A 15,629-nucleotide genomic window follows, 5' to 3' on the forward strand; every position below is an offset into this window, starting at 1 on the left:
CTTTTATAATCAGAAAAAAACATATTATTTTAAAAAGTGATTTCATTAATTTAGTCAGAATTATTTTGGTGGGAATTCTTAGCTTAATTCATTGATTTAAAAAGCATTAAATTCATTTTTCCACTACCTATGGACATAAAGCTTTAACAGTCACTACATTAACAAAACTTCATGGTCAATGAACAAAATAGTTGAACAGATTTTTTTTTTTTTGGTAATGAAAAAGGTTTGGAATATAGTAGAAACTGAAACATTTTTAATACACGTTGTTGCAGCTCCTCTCGCAAATTGTGGTACACTGTAGTACAATCTGGCAAATTGAACGATAGATCTGGGTGACTGCAGTGCGGCTTTCTGAACATATGTAGTAGGACTTTTTTCCCCCACTTCCCTCTTAACCATAGAGTTTTAAAGAAATGTTTAACTTTTCAAGTTGAATCTTTAAAGCTATTCTGTTTGGTTTTCTTGCAAATCATATTGATGCCACTTGCAGGAAAAGAGTAATAGAACATATGTTGCTGTCTTGGTATTTCATCTATTGGCCTGCCTTTGAATAGCTGTTGTCTTAAGAAGTTTATTTTATTCTCAAAGTTAAAAAGTATGTTTGCTTTCAGTTTGCCATAATTTAATTTTGGAAATCTTTTCTTGCAGATTTTAATTTTAAGTTTTGGGTTATAAATAGGTAGATAGATAGGTGGATAAGATTCCCGTCAGCTAATATTCTGTGCCAGATGATCTATTTTTGTATGCTTAAAAATGATACCTGATAAATGCTCCCATATAATTTATTTGAATAAATATTTATTATGTACCTTAGCAGATGTTTCTGTCTCTTATTACAAAAGTTCATTGTAAATAGCTCTTTTCTGTCTCTACAGGACAATCCTTCATACACAGACTTGGAATCTTCCCTTTTTTTACTCCATTCAGTCAACTTAGCAGGGTTTCAAGAGCAGCATTTATAAATTTCCAGGTATGAAAAATTTTAATTCTTGATGTTATACGTGATTTAAATATATAGATAAAAAGTAGAGTTTTGCAATTATAGATTTTATGTATCAGAGTATGGGTTTATTGCTTGAAAAGTCACTGTATAAAACATTCAACATTCTGATTTTCTTGGCCAGGTCTCCCTGTTCACTTATGGCTAAGTTTTTAATTCATTGCCTATCTTGTGTATGTATTTCTTCCATTCTGCTTGAATCAAAGACTCAAATTTACATAAGAGCTGGAGTTTATCTAGACCAATACCCTCAATTTGCAGAGAAGGAAATGAAACTTAGAAAGGGAAAGTTACTTGTCCATGGACATATAGCTAATTTAGTGGTAGAACTAGTGTCAGAACTCTGATCTCCCAGCTCTCCCTGAGACATTGTTCAAGGAGTATAGCTCATCAGTTACATCCTGCAGCTTTGGAGTCACTGTATGGGTTAATATCTGCCCACCCCCCCTTTTTTTTTTGGCCTTGCTGCGGCTTATGGGATTTTAGTTCTCCAGCCAGGGATTGAACCTTGGCTTTCAGCAGTGAGAGCACAGAGTCCTAGGAAGTCCTAACCATTGGACCACCAGGGGATTCCCCGGGTTAATACCCTTTTCTGTAAGATGGGGCTAGCAATACCATCTACCTGATAGGTTGTTGTGTGTCAGGATTCAGGAGACAGTGCACATTGCTACTATTATTGCTATGGCCTTTTCATTTCTCACCGTGTTGACCCCTTCACTGCTTCTTAAAGCTCCCCACCCTCCGTGTACATGTCACATGCTCTCCTGATTCTCCCTGTAATTCTCTGACTGTAACTCTGGCTTCTCTTCCCCATTCTGCTCCACGGTCGGCACAGTCCTCCTGGTTCTTTCCTCAGCCCGGATTTCCTCTGAGCCCCTTCATCACTATTTGCGAATATCTCCCATGTCTCCACCTTCAAGTCTGACTTCCCCTCTTAAACTTCAGACTAGCATTTCCAGTGGCCCTCTGGCCACGGCTACCTGATTTCCCACTCACATCAAACACCGTGTACTTAAAACCTAAGTCATTGCTTTTTCTCTAACCTGGCTTTCTTCCTCCTGGCTTCCTAATTTCTGTTAGTGATACTACTAAACACCTATGTTTTTAAAATCGCTGTGTTCTCTTTATGTCTCTCTAGCCTTCCACAGCCAATTACAAATCGTGGTACATTTCGGTACAATTAGGCAAATCGAATAAGAATTATAAGAGCTCTGGGGACTACTGTGGGGCTTTCTGAAAATATGTAGTAAGATTTTTCAATCAGCCATCAAGACCCATGGATTTATTTCCCATTCAAGACATTTGTATCTTTTCCTTCCTTCCCATTCCTGTCATCATCACTGTGTTCAGACCAGTAAGCAGATTGACAATTGCAATAGTGTAGCTGTTTGTTCATCTGGCAGTAGCTTGGTTGTTCTCTCTGTCTCTCTCTCTTTTTCTCCCAAGAAATACAACCTCTTAACATTTCATAATGGAATGTCATCTTGTCACTTGTTCATGTAGCACATGAATCTTGACTTAAGTAGACACAGAATATCATTACTCTGAGAGCTCCCAACATATCTTAATCTTGAATTACAACCTAGATCTGGCTAAATATGAGACTGATAGTTAATATTTCACCCACTTGTTTGACACACTTTAAAATTTTTATTTTTGAGTATATATTCATATGATTCAAACTCAAAATATTGGGACTTCCCTGGTGGCACAGTGGTTAAGAATCTGCCTGCCAATGCAGGGGACACGGGTTCGAGCCCTGGTCCGGGAAGATTCCCACATGCCGCAGAGCAACTAAGCCCATGTGCCACAACTACTGAGCCTGCGCTCTAGAGCCTGTGAGCCACAACTACTGAGCCCACGTGCCACAACTACTGAAGCCCACGCGCCTAGAGCCTGTGCTCTGAAACAAGAGAAGCCACCACAATGAGAAGCCTGTGCACTGAAACGAAGAGTAGCCCCCACTTGCTGCAACTAAAGAAAGCCTGCGTGCGGCAACAAAGATCCAACGTAGCCAAAAATAAATAAATAAATAATTTTTAAAAATTAAAAAAAAACTCAAAATATTAAAAAAGTATACCATATAAAGTCTCCCTTCCATCTTTGCCTCTATCTCCCAGGTCCCACCTTGCCTCCAACGGCAACCATCATCCTGGTTTCTTGTTAATCCTTCCAGAGTTTCTGCTTTTTTCCCTTGTATTTTGTGTGTGTATACACACACACACACACACACACACACACACACACACACACACACACACATACTCTGTTCCTTGCTTTTTAAAATTTTTTTATTATTTTTAAAATTTATTTTTTTGGCTGCGTTGGGTCTTAGTTGTGGCACGTGGGGTCTTCGTTGAGGTGTGCGGGATCTTTTGTTGCGGTGTGGGCTCTTCGTTGTGGCATGCGGGTTTTCTCTCTCTAGTTGTGGCGCATGGGCTCCGGGGTGCGTGGGCTCTGTAGTTTGCAGCAGGTCGGCTCTGTCGTTGAGGTGTGCGAGCTCAGTTGCAGCACACGGGCTTAGTTGCCCCTCGGCATGTGGGATTTTAGTTCCCCGACCAGGGATCGAACCCACATCCCCTGCATTGGAAGGCGGATTCTTTACCACTGGACCACCAGGGAAGTCCCTGTTCCTTCCCTTTTTTAAAAAAACTATGCGTATCATGTATCATATGTGTCATGTATGTATCATAGCCATCTTTCCATCTGACTGTCCTCCCCTACTGACGGACATTTTTCTAGTCTTTTGCTATTCCAAACAGTGCTGCAGTGAATAACTATGTACATGTGTCACTTTGATCATGTACCAGTATACCTGTAGGATAAATTCCCAGAAGTGAACTTGCTTGGTCAGAGAATATATGCATTCATAATTTTGAGAACTGTTGCCAGATCGCCTGCCATGGGGTCATACCAATTTATATTCTTGCCAGTAAAGATTGAAAGTGCCTGCTTTCCCACAGTCTTATCAATATTATCAAATGTTTGGATTTTTTTGCTCATTTGAGAGAGGAAAAATGAAACATCGGTGTAGTTTTATTTTTTTTTTCACATCTTTACTGGAGTATAATTGCTTTACAATGTTGTGTTAGAGTATAGTTTTAATTTGCATTTATATTTTTATGGCTGAGGTTGAACATCCTTTCATATGATAAGGGACATTTGTATTTCTTTCTCTGGGAACTATCCTTTGTCTTATTTTATCTTAGGTTACTGTGCCAATTTCTTAGAAGCTTGGTGTATATTATGGAGATTGCCCTTTCTCTAATAGACATTTTTGCCATGTTGTTATTTGTCTTTTGCCTTTTTGTGATTTTTTTCTTCCATACAGAATTTTGTTTTATCTTTATGTAATTAAATGTATCAATCTTTTCTTTTATGGCTTTTGTATGTTGAGTCATGGTTATAAAGGCCTTTCCCACTTTGAGTTTATAAATCTTCCAAATGTTCTCTTAGCACTTTTATGGCCTTATTTTCACACTTAAGTCTTTGATCCATATGTAATTTATCCTGATATGCGATGGGAGGTGAAAATCCAGCTTAATTTCTTTTTCCAGAAGGCTAAAAATTGTCCCAGTGCCACATAGTAAGTTGCTCATCTTTTTATTGTTCATCATATATTAAATTCCCGCATATACTGGGGTACATTTCTGGATTTCCTAGTGTACTCCACTGGTCTGTCCTTCTCTCTCTTTCTTTTTAAATAAATTTATTTATTTATTTATTTTTGGCTGTGTTGGGTCTTCATTGTGGTGCGCAGGCTTCTCATTGTTGTGGCTTCTCTTGTTGTGGAGCACGGGCTCTAGGCATGCAGCCTTCAGTAGTTGTGGCATGTGGGCTCAGTAGTTGTGGCTTGCAGGCTCTAGAGCTCAGGCTCAGTAGTTGCGGCACACGGACGGACCTAGTTGCTCCACGGCATGTGGGATCTTCCCGGACCAGGGCTCGAACCCATGTCCCCTGCATTGGCAGGCGGATTCTCAACCACCGCGCCACCAGGGAAGCCCTGAATGAATATTCTTTTTGTTTGTGGTAATTTTACGGTTGATTCTGTTGCATTTTCCAGGTATACAATCATCTTATCTGAAAACAATGGTAATTTTACCTCCTACACTCCAGTGTTCCTTTCTGTAGTTTCTTTCTCTAGTCTAATTGCATTGGCTAATGTCTCCAGAACAGTGTTAAATAATATGTAGTGGTAATAGAGGGCATCCTTGTTCTGTTGCTGACTTTACTGGGATGCTTCTATTAAGATGCTGGGTTTGGGGCTAAAATAGATATATTTTATCACCAACAAACTTTTAATAGATTGTAGACCAGACTCTGTGCCATAAAATGGGGATTAAAAAAAGATGAGTATGACTCCACCTGCCTTCAAAGAGTTTACAGGAAGAGACAGACACAAAAATTAGTGTGATATGTGTCACAGTAAAGTTATGTATAGTACACAGTGGGGACACAAAAAAAGGTGATAGCTAATCATCTTGAACCCCATGTCAAGATAAAATTCCAAAGGACAGTGTACTCAAAGCATATTAGCTTAGCTTGCCTTTGAAATGTTTTTGTTGAATTAATTATAGTATGTCCTTGACTTTATTTTATTTTTAGTTTTTAAATATTTATTTATTTATTTAAGCCGCACTGGGTCTTAGTTGCAGCACACGGGATCTTCACTGGGGCATGCAGAATCTTCAGTTGCAGCATATGAGCTCTTAGTTGCGGCATGCAGACTTCTTAGTTGTGGCATACATACGGGATCTAGCTCCCGACCAGGGCTCGAACCCAGGCCCCCTGCATCGGGAACGCGAGTCTTACTCACTGGACCACCAGGGAAGTCCCAGGACGTCCTTGACTTTAGAGGCAACAAAGAACCTTTGTTAGTTCAGGACTTTCCTGGTTGCGCAGTGGTTAAGAACCCGCATGCCACTGCAGGGGACACGGCTTCGAGCCCTGGTACGGGAAGATCCCACATGCTGCGGAGCAGCTAAGCCCGTGTGCCACAACTACTGAGCCTGCGCTCTAGAGCCTGCGAGCCACAGCTACTAAGCCCTCCTGCCACAACTACTGAAGCCCATGTGCCTAGAGCCCGTGCCCCACAACAAGAGAAGCCACCGCAATGAGAAGCCCACGCACTGCAACAAAGAGTTGCCCCCGCTCATCGCAGGTAGAGGAAGCCCACACACAGCAACGAAGACCCAATGCAACCAAAAATAAATAAATAAATTTATTTTTTTTAAAAAAAAGAACCTTTGTTAGTTCAGTAAGGACACTGGTGAAGATATTTATTGAATGTCTACCACATCCCAAACATTAAACTAAGGTTGGGCATACACATAGACATGGTCTCTCCTCATACGGATATTATTCAGTACAATGTAGCAGGGAAACATACATCAGAATAGGCAAATAAAATGCATTCTAGCACTTGCCATGGCATACATGTATACAGTACAATGGGGCATGGAGGGAATAGCAATTAACATGAGCCCAGAGGGGACTTTCCTGGTGGTCCAATGGTTAAGACTCCACGGTTCCAATGCAGGAGTCACGGGTTTGATCCCTGGTCAGGGAACTAAGATCCCATATGCCACGTGGCATGGCCAAAAAACAAACAAAAACATGAGCCCAGGGAAGTCAAGGAAAGCTTCCCAAAGGATCCTCTGTTTGAGCTGACTCTGAACGAAGAGTGAGAGTTTCTCAGACTGAGAAGAGTGGTTTTATTGTAGCACAGGAACAATATGTACAAAAGCTTGGCGGCATGAAAGGTATAGCGTGCCTGGGAATGGCATATAGCTTAAGAGTGGGAGGTGAGGTAGCTGGTAGGAGATGAGAGTGCAGAGATTGGCAGAAGCTGGGTCGTAAAGGGTACTAAATCCATTCATAGAAATATGGACTTTATCTAGTAGGCAGGAAGGGGCCACTAAAGAATTCCAAACAGGAGAATCTGGAAAGAAAACATACTTCAGGGTCGATTGAAGAGAGAAAGATAAAAGGCAAGGAGACCAATTAGGAAGTTTATTGTATTAGTCCAAATATTCTCTATAATGAAATTTTATGTCCTCATAATAATTCACATACAAATTCCTCCTAAAAGTTAGTGCCAGAACAATGCTCATTTCTACTGGGCAAATGATGTGAGCACTATATAAATTGTTTGTGTTTCTCTGTTTTTTGCTTTTGCCTTGGATTCCAGGACAAATGGTGCTAAATGTCAACCTACAGAAACCATCTCATCTCCATTTAAAATGTCTAATTTCTATTGTAAAATGTGTTTCATATATATATGTATTTAAAACTACTTTAAATCACTTTAAAAAGGATGTATGATCCTTTTGGAAAATATAGACAAATATAAAGAAAAAATATAAATTCCTGAAGTCATCTAGCCCCACCTCTCCCCAAGTGTATTCACCCTAAGTCAATGACATTCTGCCTCTACCTCAACTGCAAATAAAACTCGTTACTTTGCAAGGGGGCAAATTCTGTTGTTGAACAGCTTAACCCAGTATTTCTCAAAAAAAATTTTTTTTACCAAAACCCGCAGTAGGAAATACTACATTTTACATCTTGACCCAATACACACATACCTGGGATTCTGCTTATTAATCTCTCTCTCTATCTGAAACAAAAAATTCATATAAGAATTCTTACTATTTGCAATAAGCTCTGCTATTTTAAATTCTATTTTGTGTTCTTTAAAATCCTAACTAAATTGATTTCAAAACCCACTAATGGACTGAGACAAGCAGTATAATAACCATCGACTTAAAACTTTCCAAACCTTAGTTTGCTTGCATATACATATGAAGGCACTAGATCAAGACACCTGAGTTCAAAAAAATCCCATCAAGTTCTCATTTTTAAGAAACTGTCCTTTATACTGAGTTAACATCTGTCCCCCTTTAGTCCTATCCATCCGTCCTTCTTGCTTTTCAGAACTACACTGAACATTTATTCAACAAATATGACTGAGCATCTGTGTGCCAGACACGCTCTGTGCGAGGGATGCTGAGGTGAACAAAACAGTCAGCTCTTTTGGAACTTACGTTCTAGTGATCAGTCCAGAGGACTAGTCTACTGCTGAAGAATAATTCTACTTCCTCTTCCACGTAATTGTCCTTCAATATTGGAAGACAGCTATCATGTTTCCTTTTAATCCTTTCCCCTGGTTTCTAAACTGTGCCACATATGACATAGTTTCTATGACAACAGCTATCGAGCCCTAGTGATCAACTGAAACTTCCCACACTAAAGATGGATTTGTCAAGATAACCTCTGATAGTGATACTGAAGCAAAGATTTGTATAAAGTTGGGGAACAAGTTATGTGAAGATCTGGGTGAAGAGTGTTCCCGACACAAGGTCCATCAGGAGTGCATTGGCACATTGGGAAATATCAAAACCAATGAGGTTAGAGCTAGGGGCAGGTAGAGGGAGGAAGGGAAATCTTGCAGCCCTTTTAGACGAGGGTAAAGATTTTGGCATTCTTTCTGAGAGGGAAACTATTGGAAGTTTTGAGTAGAGGAATGATATGACCTGACTTACATTTTAGCAGATCCCTCTGGTAAAAGCAGAGAACAGAAAGGAAGCTAAGGCAGGAGTCTGTTTATTCAAGTGTTCTTTTATGATCCTCATTACAGAGCTTTATCATATTCTTCATAAAGTTTCTGCATATTTCTTGTTAAAATATTTAATTTTCACTATTTTGCAAGAAGAACCTTCCATTGCATCTGATAACTAGCTACTCATTTTTTGTGTATTCACTTTGTATATTTTATAACTGGGATATCTTCCCAAATTCTCTTGTTTCTAAGAAGTTTTTAAAAATTGACTTTATTAAGGTATAATTTACATACAATAAGATGTACTGGTTTTAAGTGTACAAGTTCAGTGGGTTTTGATATGTATTCATGTGTAACAATCAGCATAAATAAGATATAGAACGTTTCTATCACCCAGAACTTCCGTCCTTTTTTTTTCTCATGCCTTTTTTTTTTAATAGTTTTTAATTAATTAATTTATTTATTTTTGGCTGTGTTGGGTCTTCGGTTCTGTGTGAGGGCTTTCTCTAGTTGTGGCAAGCGGGGGCCAGTCTTCATCGCGGTGCGCGGGCCTCTCACTGTTGCGGCCTCTCTTGTTGCAGAGCACAGGCTCCAGACGCGCAGGCTCAGTAGTTGTGGCTCACGGGCCTAGTTGCTCCGTGGCATGTGGGATCTTCCCAGACCAGGGCTCGAACCCGTGTCCCCTGCATTAGCAGGCAGATTCTCAACCACTGCACCACCTGGGAAGCCCTCCTCATGCCTTTTTGAAGTAAACGCCCCTGTCTCACTCTCAGCCCCTGGCAATTGTCAACCTCCTTTCTGTCACTCTAGATTAATTTTGCCTGTTTCTAGAATTTCATGTGACTGGAATCACAGAGTTTGTACTGTTTTGTGTCTGGCTTCTTTTGTTGAGGCTAATGCTTTTGAGATTCATTCATGTCATTGTGTGTATCGGAGGTTTGTTCCTTCCTGTTGCTCACTACTATTCCATGGTATGGATGTACCACAATTTATCTATTCACCAGTTGATGGACATTTCTTTCTAGATTAGGGCCAGTATGAATGAAGCTGCTATGAAGATTCTTGTATTGATACAAGTCTCTTTGTGGACATGTTTTCATTTCTCTTGGGTAAATACTTAGGAATGGAATTCTTGGGTCCTAGAGTAGGTTTAACTTTATTGGAACTGCTAAACACTTTTCCAGAGTGATTGATTGTACCATTTGACATCCCCACCAGCAGTGTATGAGATCCACTTTCTCCACATCCTTGTCAGCAGTTGGTACTGTCAGTCTTTTTAGTTTTAGCCATTACAGTGGGTGTGTAATGACCTTTCAGTGTTCATTGTGTAAAACCACAATTTGTATTTCCCTAATGATTAATGATGTTGAAATTTTTTCATGTGCTAATTTGTATATCTTTAGTGAAATATCTGTTCAGATCATTTGCCAATGAGTTGTTTGTCCTATTATTGAGTTTTTTGAAGTCTTTATATATTCTAGATACAAGTCTTTTGTCAGATATATGTATTGCAAATATTTTATCCAAGTTCATGGCTGGGCTTTTCATTTCCTTAATGGTATCTTTCAAAGAGCAGGGTTTGTCAAATTTTTCTTTACGGTCCGTGCTTTTTGTGTCCTAAGAAATCTTTGCCTACCCCAAGGTCCTAAAGATTTTTCTCCTATGTTTTCTTCTAGAAATTTAACTTTCACATTGAGTTCTATGATCCATTTTGAGTGAAAATTTGTATCAATATGTGGTGTAAAGTAAGGGTCAAGGTTTATTTTTTTCCTGTAATGGATATACAGTTGTTCTGGCACCATTTGTTTGAAAATATTACTCCCCCCATTGAATTACTGTGTCACCTTTGTAAAAACAATTGATGAAATGAGCCTTACTTAAAAAAATTGACTGATAAAATATTTGCATGTCTTTTTCTGACTCTATTCTATTCCATTAATCTGTTGCATAGAGTGTTCTATAAATGTCAGTTTGGCCAAGTTGGTTGATAGTGTTGATCAGGTGTTTTATATCCATATTGATTTTTCTATCTATTCCTTCTACCAATTACTGAGGAGTGTTGAAATATACAATAATAATTATGAATTTCAGTATTTCTTTTTTCACTTCTGCCAGTTTTTGCTTTATGTATTTTAAAGCTGTGTTATTAAGTATGTACACATTTATCGTTGTTATATTTTCTTAATGAATTACTCCTTTTATCATTATAAAATATCTTTTTAGCTCTGGTATTGTCTTGAACCTGATTTGTCTGATGTTAATATAACCATTCCAGCTCTCTTACAATTAATCATATGCTTTTTTACCTTTATTTACTTTAACATTTGTATCTTTAGGTTTAAAGTGTGTTTCTTGTAGACAGCATATATTTGAGTCATCAGTTTTATCCAGTCTGACAATCTCCTTTTTAAATGCAGTTCAGAATATTTTCATAGATATAATTATCAATATAGTTGGATTTAAGTGTACCGTCTTGCTATTTGTTTTCTATTTATGCCATCTCTGTTGTTCCTCTTCCCCTTTTTTCCTGCCTCAATAAAAGAATATTAAGTAATTTTCAGTATTCTATTTTATCCCCACTGTTGGCTTATTAGCTTAATTTCTTTGTTTTATATTTAACAGTTGCTCCAAGAGTTGTCATATGCATTTTCCCTTATAATTATCACATATTGTACCACTTCATATATAGCACAGGTTAGCAGACTACAGACTTCAGGCCGAATGGGGATTACTCCCTGCTTTTGTAAGTAAAGTTTTATTGGAACACAATCACAGCCACTCACTTACGTATTGTTTATGGCATATTTTTATGCTACAGTGGCAGAGTTGAGTAGTTGCAACAAAGACTACTAGCCTGCAAAGCCTAAAATATTTACTATCTGACCTTTTACAGAAAAGGTTTGTCAACCTCTGATGTATAGTGTAAGGACCTTATAACTGTATATTTATGTTTCTCCTCTTTGCTTCAAATATTTTTTCTGCCCCCACCTTTTCTGGAACGTCAATTACAAATATATTAGACCAATTTGATATTGTTTAACATGTCACTAAGGCTCTGTTTATTTTTTGTCCGTTTTTTTTTTTTTTTTTTTTTTTTGCGGTATGCGGGCCTCTCACTGTTGTGGCCTCTCCCGTTGCAGAGCACAGGCTCCGGACGCGCAGGCTCAGTGGCCATGGCTCACGGGCCTAGCCGCTCCACAGCATGTGGGATCTTTCTGGACTGGGGCACGAACCCGTGTCCCCTGCATCGGCAGGCGGACTCGCAACCACTGTGCCACCAGGGAAGCCCGAGTTCTTTTAAAAAACTTTAGTCTGGATAATTTCCATTGCTATGTCTTCACATTCATGGATTATTCTTGTGCAGTTTATAATATCTGCCACTAAGCCCATCTACCGAATTTTTAATTTCAGATATTGTATTTGTTTCTAGATTTTTTGGATTATTTTTACATCTTGTCTTTCTCTCAATATATTCATGTTTTTCTTCAAATTTTAAATTAAACTTAAATATAAAATTTTTAAATATAAAATTTAATTAAGTATATTAACTCTTTTTTACATCCTTGTTTACTAAGTCTAGCATCTCTTTCATTCCTGGATCTGTTTCCATTGACCAGTTTTTCTTCTGATTTTAAGGTGACTTTTTTTGCTTTTTCACATGTCTAGTGATTTTTGATGGAATGGTGAACATTGTAATTATATGTTTTTGAGTATCTGAATTTTGTTGTTTTCCTTCAAAGACTTTTGAATTTTGGTTTATGTGTTAGTTAAGTTGCAGATGAATCAGCTTGATGATTTTGAAGCTTGTTTTTGAACTTTGGGGCAGTTCTAGAGTCATCTTTACTGTTGAGTTAGGTTAGTCCTTCTACTAAGGTGTTTCTCTTCTGGGGTCTCTAGTAAATGCCCTAGGTGTTCAGTGAAGAATCTTTATCCTGACTGGTCAAAACTTAATTGTCTCTTAACCCTGTGTGAGCTCTGGGAATTTTTCTGCTCACAGTTCCCCAATTGTTTTTCAGCTGAACTCTTGTAGTTTAACCTTACACATTTGTAGATTAGTGTTCAGCACAGACTCTAGAATACTCCTGTGCAGATTTATTGATCTCTTTGCCTGTGTAGTTGCCTCTCTCTGGTACTTTGCCCCACAACTGCCAGGCGCCTCAGCCTTCTTGAACACCACCTCTGTCTGTTCAATCCAGTTTGATTTCCCCTCCCTGTATCAAAATCCAGAAAGCCAAAGTGATAACAGGCTGCCTCATTTGTTTCCTTTTCTTGGAGATCACAGTCTCACTTGCCCTGTTTTCATTGTCCGAAGACAATTTTTTCATGTATTTTGTCCAGTTTTCTAATTGTTTATAGCAGAAGGCCAAGTCTAGTACCAGTTACTCCAACATGACAAAAGCCCAAGAATTTTACTTTATTTTATTTTTTTTTTTTAATTTTTATTTATTTATTTATTTTTGGCTGCATTGGGTCTTCGTTGCTGTGCATGGGGTTTCTCTAGTTGCGGAGAGCGGGGGCTACTCTTCATTGCGGTGCACGGGCTTCTCATCATGGGGGCTTCTCTTGTTGCAGAGCACAAGCTCTTGGCACGGGGGCTTCAGTAGTTGTGGCTCGTGGGCTCAGTAGTTGTGGCTCACGGGCTCTAGAGCACAGGCTCAGTAGTTGTGGCGCAAGGGCTTAGTTGCTCCACAGCATGTGGGATCTTCCCGGACCAGGGTTTGAACCCATGTCCCCTGCATTGGCAGGCGATTCTTAACCACTGTGCCACCAGGGAAGCCCAGAATTTTACTTTAGAAAATAGTTTTCTAATTTTACTTTTGCATTTAAAGATATATAATATCTGCAATAACAATAACCATTTCATCTTTTCCAATATTCATATTTTAATTATATTGCCTAATTCATTGGCTCGTAATTCCAGGACAATGTTAAATAATAGTATTGATATTTCCCTGGTATTTTTCCTTAAGGGTAGAAGAGAAGCATTTTAAAGAGATAATATCCAGAGTTAATGAAAGTGTTGGGGGAAAAGGGCACTGTCATTTCATGTTGGTAAAGATTTAAATTGATATAGTGTTTTGGGAAGGTAATCTGTCTGTACTCTTCTAGGAATCAAATTATTTCACAAGTGCTCAAGGATCTGTGTGCAAAGGTACTCATTGCAGCATTATTTATAATAGCAAAAAATTGTTAAGTCATGACCTACTGCTGTGCTTCAGATTAGAATAGAGGAATTATTAGATTTTAACTGATAGGATATGATAGTAAAAGATTGGGTATTGATTTCATGCTTCTTTAGCAATATTCCCAGATGTCCTGTTTCGGCAATTGTATGCTATAACCTTGAGTATATTCTACCTCTGTTAGCACAGTATCCCTGGTTTGTCTGTATTCCAGAGACTTGGGCATATAAGAATTCAGCAAAAGCTGGATCTTTGGGCCTATAATGAGAATGTGAAGGCCCCAATCTCTAGCCAACTGCTTTTTTAGTCTTTTTAATGAAATAATTTCTGGGAAGTTTGGGATTTCAAAGCCTACTATTAGCTAGAACCTAGATTATTTTAAACATGAAAGAAATTTCATTATAGACGTAACTTCTTGAGCACTAATTTATTATAGTGCTTTTCATCTCTGTATATGTTCATATTTATAAATTTGATACAGTACTGAATTGTGGTTAATGCATTTAAAAAATAACCGCTCAGCCAGTGAATACAGTTAACACTAAAGAGAGCTGATTTAGCAGATGGTATGTTCCTGAGTTTGAGAGCCCTCACTAATCTATTTGTGTTTCTTTGCCACAGTCTCACTTTCTGTCATTATTTCATGTTCTGCCGAATGATTTTGACCCGTAATAACTTATCACAAGTGTTAAAGCTAAAGTTACCATAAGAGTACTAAACAAAAATACTACTTTGGATGTTAAAATCGATACTTTACAGTGGTTCAAACCAGGGAAACACTTTTAAAAACCTGATCAGCTGTTAATTAGAGATTGGTGGAAGACTTCTGACATCCTGAAAGCTATCATAGGAATTACTGTAGCCTGAGAAGAAATGACTCACAACTATCTGAATGAACAAAGTTGGAAGAAACTTTGCCTGGAGGCATACCAGGATTTCAGGGAATATGAAGGGAAAAAATAACTGCAAAATAGCAACACCAGAAACTATGCTTTAGTGATATGATGACCTTAATGGCACTGATTCTATTAACGTTTCCATTTATAGAAATATGCTCTCCCTGCTAAATAGAGTATTCTTGAATGGGCTATCGCTGCAGGCTTGGAGAGTGTTACAAATTAGTAATAAATGACTCTTGGTCGCACATGATAGAAATCCAACTTAAATTTAAGCAGAAAAGGAAATTTATTGGCTCACATAACTAAAAATCCAGAAGGAGCAGTGGTTTTAGGCACAGCTGGATTCAGGTATTAAAATAATATCATCAGGACTCTCTCTGAAACAGTTCTATCTAGTTTTCTTCTGTGTTAGCATAGTTCTTAGGTGGGCTTTCCCAGTTGTTGAAGGTAACTTTTTGCAGTTCTAGGTTCATGCGATCCTTAAGGCCCATGCCCTTGCGTAGTGAGACCTTTATTCTCTAGCTTCCATAACACACTCAGACTGACAAGTGTAGTTCATATGTCCATGGAGTCAGGGAGGCAAAGGGATGAACAGCATCACCAAATTTTGGAAGGCAGTTCCCAAAAGAAAAAGAAGAATCCTATGCTGAGGAAGAGAAAGGGGTCCTGTGCAGGCAAAGGATAACAGAGGTCCAACTGTAATTACAGAAATGGAAGGAGGCTCATGTAAAAAGTACACAGGAAATATTATGGGTGAAATGATTTGATGCCTGTGATTTTATTTTAAAATATTCTGGGTGGAAAATGGAGGTAGATACAAGACACAAAATTAGCAAAATCGATCAGTGTTAAAGCTGGGTAATAAATACACAAGTATTCTCTATATTTTCTTCTTTACTTTGGTGAGTGCTTAGAATTTTGCTTAAATAAGTTAATGACAAAAAACAATGCAACAACAATAACAACAACAAAATAAATGCAGCTTC

General features: G+C 38.3%; 2 protein-coding genes across 3 annotated transcripts in view; one reads left to right on the plus strand and one right to left on the minus strand.

Moving 5' to 3' along the window:
• Positions 1 to 15,629, plus strand: part of ZBTB8A (zinc finger and BTB domain containing 8A) — a 53,399-nt gene that overhangs the window by 10,534 nt on the left and 27,236 nt on the right. The window contains exon 2 of the mRNA XM_060018403.1: positions 879 to 973. The gene's annotated coding sequence lies outside the window, so the exon portion shown is untranslated. The remainder of the gene's footprint in view (positions 1 to 878; positions 974 to 15,629) is intronic.
• ZBTB8OS (zinc finger and BTB domain containing 8 opposite strand) overlaps positions 1 to 15,629 on the minus strand; it is a 71,338-nt gene that overhangs the window by 6,532 nt on the left and 49,177 nt on the right. The gene's annotated exons all lie outside the window — the stretch shown is intronic.

This window comes from Delphinus delphis, chromosome 1 (genome assembly GCF_949987515.2).
Source record: "Delphinus delphis chromosome 1, mDelDel1.2, whole genome shotgun sequence".
Taxonomy (NCBI): Eukaryota; Metazoa; Chordata; class Mammalia; order Artiodactyla; family Delphinidae; genus Delphinus; species Delphinus delphis.